The sequence below is a fragment of the Nicotiana tabacum genome, chromosome 13 (genome assembly GCF_000715075.1).
Source record: "Nicotiana tabacum cultivar K326 chromosome 13, ASM71507v2, whole genome shotgun sequence".
Lineage (NCBI taxonomy): Eukaryota > Viridiplantae > Streptophyta > Magnoliopsida > Solanales > Solanaceae > Nicotiana > Nicotiana tabacum.
The window spans coordinates 63,824,887-63,835,503 of NC_134092.1; positions in this window are offsets into that span (position 1 = coordinate 63,824,887).

Genomic DNA, 10,617 nt, shown 5'->3' on the forward strand with positions numbered 1-10,617 from the left:
AGGAGACATGGAATACTTTCCAGTCGAGATGGGGTTGCACCAGGAATCACCTCTTAGCCCATTTTTATTTGCCTTGGTGATGGATGAATTGATACGACATATCCAAGGGGAGGTACCATACTGTATGTTATTTGCTAATAACATAGTATTGATTGACGAAACACGCGATAAAGTTAATGATAGACTAGAGGTTTCGAGACAGACTCTAGAGTCTAAAGGTTTTAGGTTGAGCATGACTAAGACAAAGTATATGGAGTGCAAGTTCAGTGACACATACCATGATACGGATGTAAAAGTGAGAATTGATACACATGTAATCCCCAAGAGAGGAAGCTTCAAGTATCTTGAGTTAATAATTCAAGGAAATAGAGAGATTGGCGATGATGACACATATCGTATTGGAATGGGGTAGAAGAATTAGAGGCTTGTATCCGGTATCCTATGTGATAAGAATGTACAACCGAGACATAAAGGTAAGTTTCATAGAGCGGTTGTTAGACCAACTGTAAGGCCCCGTAAAACTTTTCCTAAAAATCAGGGTTCCGTGATGCCGGGGTAGGCGTAGAGGTTAATAAGCTCGCCACGGTTCGAACTTTTTGGATTGAACAGTGCGCTGGGGAGTTGAAGGAAAATATTTGGTAAAAATAGGCATTTCTGCGGCCCATTATGCGGCCACATAATCACTCTGCGGGTCGCAGAATGGCCGCAAAGTGAAGCAGCTGTTTGGGCCATTTTTGATGTCAAGTTTGCGGCCAGTTATGCATCCGCATAACAGTTTCGCAGGCCGCACTTTTGTCGCACAATTAACCTTGGAGTTTTTGCGGAGGGAGGTTCTGCGGCGTATTATGCGATCGCAGAACAGGTCTGCGAGCCGCATAGTGACCGCAGACCCAGGCAGTTTTTTTCTAGTTTTTGCACCAAATTATGCGGCCGATATGCGGAATGCATATCCATTCTGCGGTCGCATATGCGACCGCATATCCTGTTCCGGGACTTTATTTTTGGAATTTTTAAACCCGACCCTATTTCGTTAAAACATATGCCATAGTCTATTTTTTAGCATATTTCTGATATTTTTAGAGTGAGAAAGAGTTCTTAGAGTGAGGAAGTAACCTTTAACCTAATATCTAACAATTCTTGCTCAATCCTTGAAGATTATCAAGAAAGTCCTCATCTTAAAGGTAAGAATCTATGCCCTAACTCTTAATTTCGAAAATCTACTAAAAAGAAAATAATTAGAAAGACAATTATTGGGTGTGGGGGTTATCTTGCATGCATATATTCTTGAAGTATGTGGGAAGGTTGTGAGCTAAAAATGGTAGAGAATGGGTTGGGGAATGATGGAATCTTTCCTAAAAGGGCCTTAAAAATAATAATGCATACATAGTATTTGATAATGTGCTCAAATGAGCTAGAATCATGACCATCTTCCTAATTTTGATCCAACTTGTTATATTTCTAAAATAGATCGAAGTGCTAAGAATTCCGGAATATTTTAAAGTTTAAAGGAAGCTCAATTGAGGTATGCTGGCTAAACCCCCTTCTTCTTAGAATCGAATCCCACGGTGTTCATGTAATTGGTGTAAGTCCCAAATGGATCATTATAGAATTGGCTATTCCTAATGCGTTTGTGTTGAAGGATGTATGTTCAATATTTATTCTAAATGCTTCATCATGTCATCTTGCCATTTGAGGATGTGTTCAAAATATGGAATATGTGTTAGAAATGTTAAGACTTCATGTCAAGATTGAATAAAGGTTGTTATTCCAAATTGTATGAAAAACCTCTATGTGCTTAGGATTCCCAAATTGCTCATATGTGTACTAATGCCTTAAATGGTAGGCCTTATTGTTGTTGATAATGATAATGATGTTTGAATGTGGAAAAGGGAACTGGAATTATGAAATACGGCCAAGTGCCAAGAATGACTTAATAATTGTAGCCAATAGTGTCAATGAATCGAAAGGATATGAAAGAAGTATGATGTGAGATGATTAACTAAAAAAGGTAATGTCTTGGGTGAGACGGCCTAGCCGATCGGGCCGTGATCGGACATCAGGCCGCACACATGGTGGTGACTGTGCTGGAAACGATAATTGAAATTGTGGTTATGGTTGATGTCTCGAATGAGACGACCTAGCCGATCGGGCCGTGATCGGACTCCGTGTAAGAATACGGTGGTATTGTGAATTATGGTGTATCGGCACTAAAAGATTACCCAACCTAATAACATGGAAATTGACTTGAAAACTTATGTGATCCTTAATTTGATGTTCTAGTATTTTTTGAAGCTCTTATTGAATTCTTGACTGTTCCTCCTTATATTATTATTCATTCTATTGAGATGGTGTTTAGTTTTATATACTAGTACTATTCGACAGTACTAATGTCCCTTTTGTCGGGGGCGCTGCATCTTTAAATGAATGCAGGTGGTTCCATAGCAGGCAGTATTGATCAGCGATAGTGGTACATCCTCTTCCCAACAGACTTGGTGAGCCCCACTTCATCCTGGGGTCACGTATTGTATCTTTTGTTATTATTATCACGTCTCGAGGTATAGCCAGGGCCTTATTGCCGACACTATCATAACACTCTTTTATATCTTTTAGAGGCTCCGTAGACACTATGTGAGTTGTACATGGGTGCTAGAAAAGTTAAACATATTATGTTATGTTTTGATCTCTTGTTCCACTCGAATCATAAGAATGTGTGTATTTTGAGACTTTAAAATAATGTAACCAATGAGACGATTTAGTATTGTATATATGATCTTCCTACTGTCTAATTAATGAAATCATGTCTTCTCTTGATCATGGGTGAGTTGGGTAGAAAGCATCTAATAGGCTTGCTCGACCGGGTTCACTCGGTTGAGCGCCGGTCGCATTCCCCGGCGTTGGGGCATGACAAACTTGGTATCAAAGCCTAAGGTTTTAAAGTGTCTTAGGATGTCTCAGAGCCGTATCTAGTAGAGTCCTTCTTATCGGTTTGTTGTCAACCACATCTATAAGTTGGAGGCTACTTGGACATTTAGGAATAATACCCTTATTTGATATTCTGGATCGTGCGATGAAACTGATTGTGAAACTGTTCCTCCTCTAACTCGTGCATTTCTTTAACTTTCAGAACATGGCACCTAAGAAGAGAGAAAGAACTGGCCAATGAGCCAATGCCGCCTCAGGAGTGGCAGTTGCCCCTTTATTTGGTGATGCGGGTGAATACCCGAGGGGTGAGGACAATCCCCCGACGGCTACACTGCCCGATTCCACTACACCTGACCAGGCCACACCAGTTCCTGCACCTACTGAGGGTGCAACAGTTCCTCCAACTGATATTCCGATTCCACCTCCAGCCCCAGCTTCCGGTTCTAGTATTTTTGATGGGGATCTTTGGGGAGCTATCTAGATGCTGACACAGATAGTGGCTTCACAAGCCCAGAGATCAAATGTTGCACCCACGTCTTCTAGACAACAAGTGGATTCTAATGGTTCCAGGGTGAACAAGTTTCTTCAGTTGGATCCTCTGGTGTTCACGGGTGCTAATCCCGAGGAGGACCCACAGGACTTCATTGATGAGATGCATAAGACTCTTCGGATTATGTGTGCTATTGAGGTGAAGGGAGTGGAGTTGGCCGCCTACTGCCTGAAAGGGGTGGCCTATTCTTGGTTTGAGCTATAGGAGGACTCTTGGGAAGAGGGGAGCCCTCCAGCGAGGTGGAGTAAGTTTGCTGACACTTTCATGGACCATTTCTTGCCGGCCGAGACTAGGACAACTCGTGCCGCAGAGTTTGAGAACCTTAAGCAAGGAAGTAAGAGTATGTGAGAGTATCACATGGAGTTCATGCGTCTGTCTAAATATGCCATTCTCATGTTGCCTACTATGGAGGCTAGAGTGCGCTGGTTTGTGCAAGGCCTTAGCCCCTTGGTTATCAATGAGGCCGCTACAGCTGCCTTGAATTCAGATATGAACTATGGGAAGATGGTAGCATTTGTTCAAGCTATAGAGAACCGTAAGTTGAAGAACAGAATGGAACGAGAGGGTACCAGCAAGGCCCGGTCCGCGGGCAACTTTGGGGAGTCATTTGGTGGGGGAAGATGAGCTTTTAGGGGAGGGTCATCAGGGCTATCCCAGTCTTTTGCTCAGTCTTCAGCCAGTGCACCACCAGCAGGGCCCAGTCAGCAGTGAGGGAGTCATTTCAGGCCCAATCAGAGCAGCAGGGGACCCTACCAGCAGGGCCGATCAGGAGGGAGATTCCAGCAATAATGGAGGCCCCCATGCCCCAGGTGTGGGACGATTCACTTGGGGATCTGCTACATGGACCTATCTATATGTTACAGGTGAGGATTGAGGGGCCATATTCAGAGGGAGTGTCGTTCATCCCGCCAGGGTACGGACAGGGGCACAACATAGCCATCTAGTTCTGCAGTTCCTACATCTTCAGCATCCCCTCCAGCTTGAGGTACTCCAGCACCAGTAGGGCCTGGTGCAGCTAGGGGTGGTGCGCAGAGTTAAGGAGGACCCAGCCATTTCTATGCTATGAGTGGTCGCTAGAGTGCAGAGGCCTCTCCAGATGTTGTCACAGGTATATTGACTGTCCATGATGTATATGCTCTTATTGATCTCGGTTCTACTTTGTCCTATGTTACCCCTTATGTTGCTATGGAATTTGGAATAGAACCGGTACAACTTCCTGAGCCGTTCTCTGTATCTACTCCGGTTGGCGAGTCTATTATGGCCGAACAGGTTTATAGGGGTTGTGTTGCCACGGTACGTGGTTGGGACACCGTGAACGATCTCATTGAATTGGGGATGGTCGATTTTGATGTAATTATGGGAATGGATTGGCTTTATTCATGTTTTGCCAAACTCGATTGCCGAACTAGAACTGTGAAGTTTGAATTTCCAAATGAGCCAGTTGTTGAGTGGAAGGGGGATAATGTGATGCCAAAAGGTAGGTTTATTTCTTACCTTAAGGCCAAGAAGATGATTAATAAGGGGTGTGTCTCTCATTTGGTCCGGGTTTCGGACACCGATGCTGAGGCACCTACACTCGAGTCTGTGCCAGTTGTGAATGAATTTCCAAAGGTCTTTCCTGATGAGCTCCCTGGGATTCCGCCAGACAGGGAGATTGATTTTGGGATTGATGTGATGCCAGGCACGCAGCCTATATCTATTCCACCCTAAGAATGGCACCGGCAGAATTGAAAGTGCTAAAAGAACAATTGAAGGATTTGTTACAGAAGGGTTTCATCCGGCCGAGTGTGTTGCCATGGGGCGCACCGGTTCTCTTTGTGAGGAAGAAAGATGTATCACTGAGGATGTGTATTAACTATCGGCAGCTTAACAAAGTCACAATCAAATACAAATACCCATTACCAAGAATAGATGATTTGTTTGATCAGTTACAGGGTGCTAGGTACTTCTCCAAAATTGATTTACTGTCCGGGTATCACCAATTGAAGATCATGGAGTAGGATATTCTGAAAATAGCTTTCAGAACCCGGTATAGGCATTTTGAATTTTTGGTAATGTCTTTTGGGCTAACAAATGCCCCGGCGGCTTTCATGGATCTTATGAATCGGGTTTTCAAGCCTTTTCTCGATTCCTTTGTGATAGTGTTCATTGACGATATTCTTGTGTATTCACGAGGCCGAGAGGACCATGCCGATCATCTCAGGGCAGTATTGCAGACTCTTCATCAGCACCAATTGTACGCGAAATTTTCAAAATGTGAATTTTGGCTCGAGTCTATCACATTCTTGGGTCATGTTGTCTCCAGAGAAGGAATTAAGGTTGACCCTCAAAAGATTACAGCGGTGAAGAATTGGCCTAGACCTACAACACCAACCGAGATTTGCAGTTTCTTGGGCTTAGCAGGGTATTATAGGAAGTTTGTGGAGGGGTTCTATACTCTTGCCTCTCCGTTGACTAAATTGACTCAGAAAGCGGTTAAGTTCCAATGGTCCGATGCTTGTGAAAGGAGCTTCCAAAAGTTGAAATCAAGATTGACTACGACGCCGGTGTTGACCCTGCTAGGGGGTACCGATGGGTTTGTGGTATATTGCGATTCTTCAAGGATCTGGCTTGGGTGTGTATTAATGCAACACGGCAAGGTTATAGCTTATGCTTCTAGGCAACTCAAGAATCATGAAAAGAACTATCCAACACATGACTTAGAACTTGCGGCGGTGGTTTTTGCATTAAAGATTTGGCATCATTATTTGTATGGGGTCCATGTAGATGTATTCACGGACCACAAGAGTCTTCAATATATTTTCAAATAAAAGGAGCTGAATCTGAGGCAGAGAAGATGGCTTGAGTTACTCAAGGATTACGACATCAATATTCTGTATCACCCGGGGAAAGCCAATGTTGTGGCAGATGCTCTTAGCCGGAAATCTATGGGTAGTTTGGTAAACTTGGAGGCATGTCAAAGGCCATTGGCCAAGGAGGTTCACCAGTTAGCTAGCTTAGGAGTTCGTCTTGCGGACTCCATTGAAGGAGGGCTAATTGTGTAGAATAGGGTTGAATCATTGCTTGTCGTGAAAGTCAAAGAGAAACAGTATGATGATCCATTGTTGGTATAACTGAATGAGGGGATTGATAAACATAAAACTATGGCTTTTACTCTTGGCATGGATGATGGTACACTAAGGTACCAGGGACGGCTATGTGTTCCAAATGTAGATGGTCTCTGGGAAAGAGTCATGACCGAGGCTCACACTTCTATATATTCCGTGCACCTAGGTTCTACGAAGATGTATCATGATCTCAAGGAAGTCTATTGGTGGAATGACATAAAAAGGAATGTGGCGGACTTTGTGGCAAGGTGTCAGAATTGTCAGCAAGTAAAGATCGAACACCAATGGCCTGGTGGGTTGGCACAAAATATAGAAATTCCAATGTGGAAGTGGGAAATGATTAATATGGATTTTGTGGTAGGATTACCATGCACTCCACGCAAGTTTGACTCAATTTGGGTGATTGTGGATCGACTCACGAAATTAGCACATTTCTTGCCAGTTAAATCTACCAACACAGTGGAACAATATACTCAGTTGTATATCAAGGAAATAGTCAGGCTACATGGCACTCCAGTTTCTATCATTTTCGATCGAGGGGCTCAGTTCACGGCCAATTTTTGGAAGAAATTTCAGCAAGGTTTGGGTACTCAGGTGAATTGTAGTACAACCTTCCATCCACAGACCGACGGGCAAGCAGAGCGGACTATTCAAATGCTTGAGGACATATTGCATGCTTGTGTTCTCGACTTCAAGGGTAGTTGGGATGATCATTTACCACTCATAGAGATTGCTTATAACAACAAATTTCATGCTAGTATTCAAATGACACCATTTGAGGCATTGTATGGTAGAAGATGTAGATCTCACATTGGGTTGTTCAAAATTGGGGAAGCTGAGTTGATAGGGCCAGACCTCGTGCATCAGGCTATGGAAAAAGTTAAGATTATTAAGGAGCGGTTTAAGACTGCTCAGAGTCATCAGAAGTCCTATTCAGATGTTCGTCGTAGGGATTTGGAGTTCAAAGAAGATGATTGGGTATTCTTAAAAATTTCCCCCATGAAAGGTGTAATGCGATTTGGTAAGAAAGGGAAATTGAGTCCGAGGTATGTTGGACCATACAGAATCATTCAAAGGATTGGTGAGGTGGCGTACAAGCTTGAGCTACCACCTGAGATGTCATTAGTGCACTCAGTGTTTCATGTGTCTATGTTAAAGAAAGTAGTTGGAGATCTGACACTCATTGTTCCGGTTGAGACTATTGAGGTTAATGAGGAATTGACGTATGAAGAGATTCCAGTTTCTATTATTGATCGGCAAGTCCGAAAGTTGAAAAATAAAGAAATTGCCTCTGTGAAAGTTCTATGGTTCACCAATAGGTTGAAGAGGCTACTTGGGAGGCCGAGGAAGAAATGAAGAAAAAGTATCCTTATTTGTTTGAATAGACATGTATTTATAAAGTTGTGTTATATGAAAATTCTAAGGGTTACCTTCTATGAATTATGTATCATTTGTACAAATTGACGTTAAGGGTGTTTCTTTCTGGTAATATATTGCTTGTGAGGCCACAGTTGGTGTTATTTTGTGTTATGTTACGTCATTGGTTTATGTATATGTTTTAAGGACGTGTTTCTGGGGCTCTCTGACAGGTGGATAGGCCTAGTTACAGGGGAAACTCTGGCAAAATTTTTGGGAATTTTTGGAGTAAGTCAAATTTGGGGCTGATAGTGTGTGGTATAAAAATTGAGTTGCATAAGATGCTAATAGTGAACCTTGACCCTCATTCGAGGACGAATGATCTTAAGTGGGGAAGGATGTAAGGCTCCGTGAAACTTTTCCTAAAAACCGGGTTCCGTGATGCCAGGGTAGGCATAGAGGTTAATAAGCTCGCCGCGGTTCGGACTTTTTGGATTGAACAGTGTACTGGGGAGGTAAAGAAAAATATTTGGCAGAAATAGGCATTTTTGCTGCCCATTATGTGTCCGCATAATCACTCTGCGGGCCGCAGAATGGCCGCAGAGTGAAGCAGTTGTTTGGGCCATTTTTGATGTCAATTTCGCGGCTAGTTATGTGACCGCACAACCGTTTCACGGGCCGCACTTTCGTCGCACAATCAGCCTTGGAGTTTTTGCAGAGGGAGGTTCTGCGACACATTATGCGACCGCAGAACAGGTCTGCGGGCCGCATAATGACCGCAGACCCAAGCAATTGTTTTTTCCAATTTTGGCACCAAATTATGCGGTCGATATGCGGACCGCATATCTATTCTGCGGTCGCATATGCGACTGCATATCCTGTTTCGGGGCTTCATTTTTGAAGTTTTTAAACCCGACCCTATTTTGTTAAAACATATGCCATAGTCCATTTTTTAGCATATTTCTGATATTTTTAGAGTGAGAAAGAGTTCTTAGAGTGGGGAAGTAACCTTCAACCTAATATCCAACAATTCTTGCTCAATCCTTGAAGACTATCAAGAAAGTCCTCATCTTAAAGGTAAGAATCTATGCCCTAGCTCTTAATTTCGAAAATCTACTAAAAAGGGAATAATTAGAAAGACAATTATTAGGTGTGGGGGTTATCTTGCATGTATGCATTCTTGAAGTATGTGGGAAGGTTGTGAGCTAAAAATGGTAGAGAATGGGTTGGGGAATGATTTAATCTTTCCTACAAGGGCCTTAAAAATATTAATGCACACCTAGTGTTTGATAATGTGCTCAAATGAGTTAGAATCATGACCATCTTCCTAATTTTGGTCCAACTTGTTATATTTCTAAAATAGATCAAAGTGCTAAGAATTCCTGAACGTTTTAAAGTTTAAAAGAAGCTCAATTGAGGTATGTTGGCTAAACCCCCTTCTTCTTAGAATTGAATCCCACGATGTTCATGTAATTGGTGTAAGTCGCAAATGGATCATTATAGAATTGGCTATTTCTAATGTGTTTGTGTTGAAGGATGTATGTTCAATATTTATTGCTTCATCATGTCATCTTGCCATTTGAGGATGTGTTCAAAATGTGGAATATGTATTAGAAATGTTAAGACTTCATGTCAAGATCGAATAAAGGTTGTTATGCCAAATTGTATGAAAAGCCTCTATGTGCTTAGGATTCCCAAATTGCTCATATGTGTACTAATGCCTTAAATGGTAGGCCTTATTGTTGTTGATAATGATAATGATGTTTGAATGTGGAAAAGGGAACTGAAATTATGAAATACGGCCAAGTGCCAAGAATGACTTTATAATTGTGGCCACTAGTGCCAATGAATCGAAAGGATATGAAAGAAGTATGATGTGAGATGACTGACTGAAAAAGGTAATGTCTTGGGTGAGATGGCCTAGCCGATTGGGCCGTGATCTGACGCCATGCCACACACATAGTGGTGACTATGCTGGAAATGATAATTGAAATTGTGGTTATGGTTGATGTCTCAAATGAGACGACCTAGCCGATCGAGTCGTGATCGGACTCCGTGTAAGAATACGGTGGTATTGTGAATTATGGTGTATCGGCACTAAAAGATTACCCAACCTAATAACATGGAAATTGACTTGAAAACTTATGTGATTCTTAATTTGATGTTATAGTATTATTTGAAGCTCTTATTGAATTCTTGACTGTTCCCCCTTGTATTATTATTCATTCTACTGATGATGTTTAGTTTTACATACTAGTACTATTCGACAGTACTAACGTCCCTTTTGCCGGGGGTGTTGCATCTTTAAATGGATGCAGGTGGTTCCATAGCAGGCAGTGTTGATCAGCGATAGTGGTACATACTCTTCCCAGCAAACTTGGTGAGCCCCACTTCATCCCGGAGTCACGTATTGTATCTTTTGTTCATATTATTATCACGTCTCGAGGTATAGCCGGGGCCTTATTGACGGCACTATCATAACACTCTTTTGTATCTTTTAGAGGCTCCATAGACACTATGTGGGCTGTACATGGGTGCTAGAAAAGTCAAACAGATTATGTTGTGTTTTGATCTCTTGTTCCACTCGAATCATAAGAATGTGTGTATTTTGAGACTTTAAAATGATCTAACTAACGAGACAATTTAGTATTGTATATATGATCTTCCTACTGTCTAATTAAT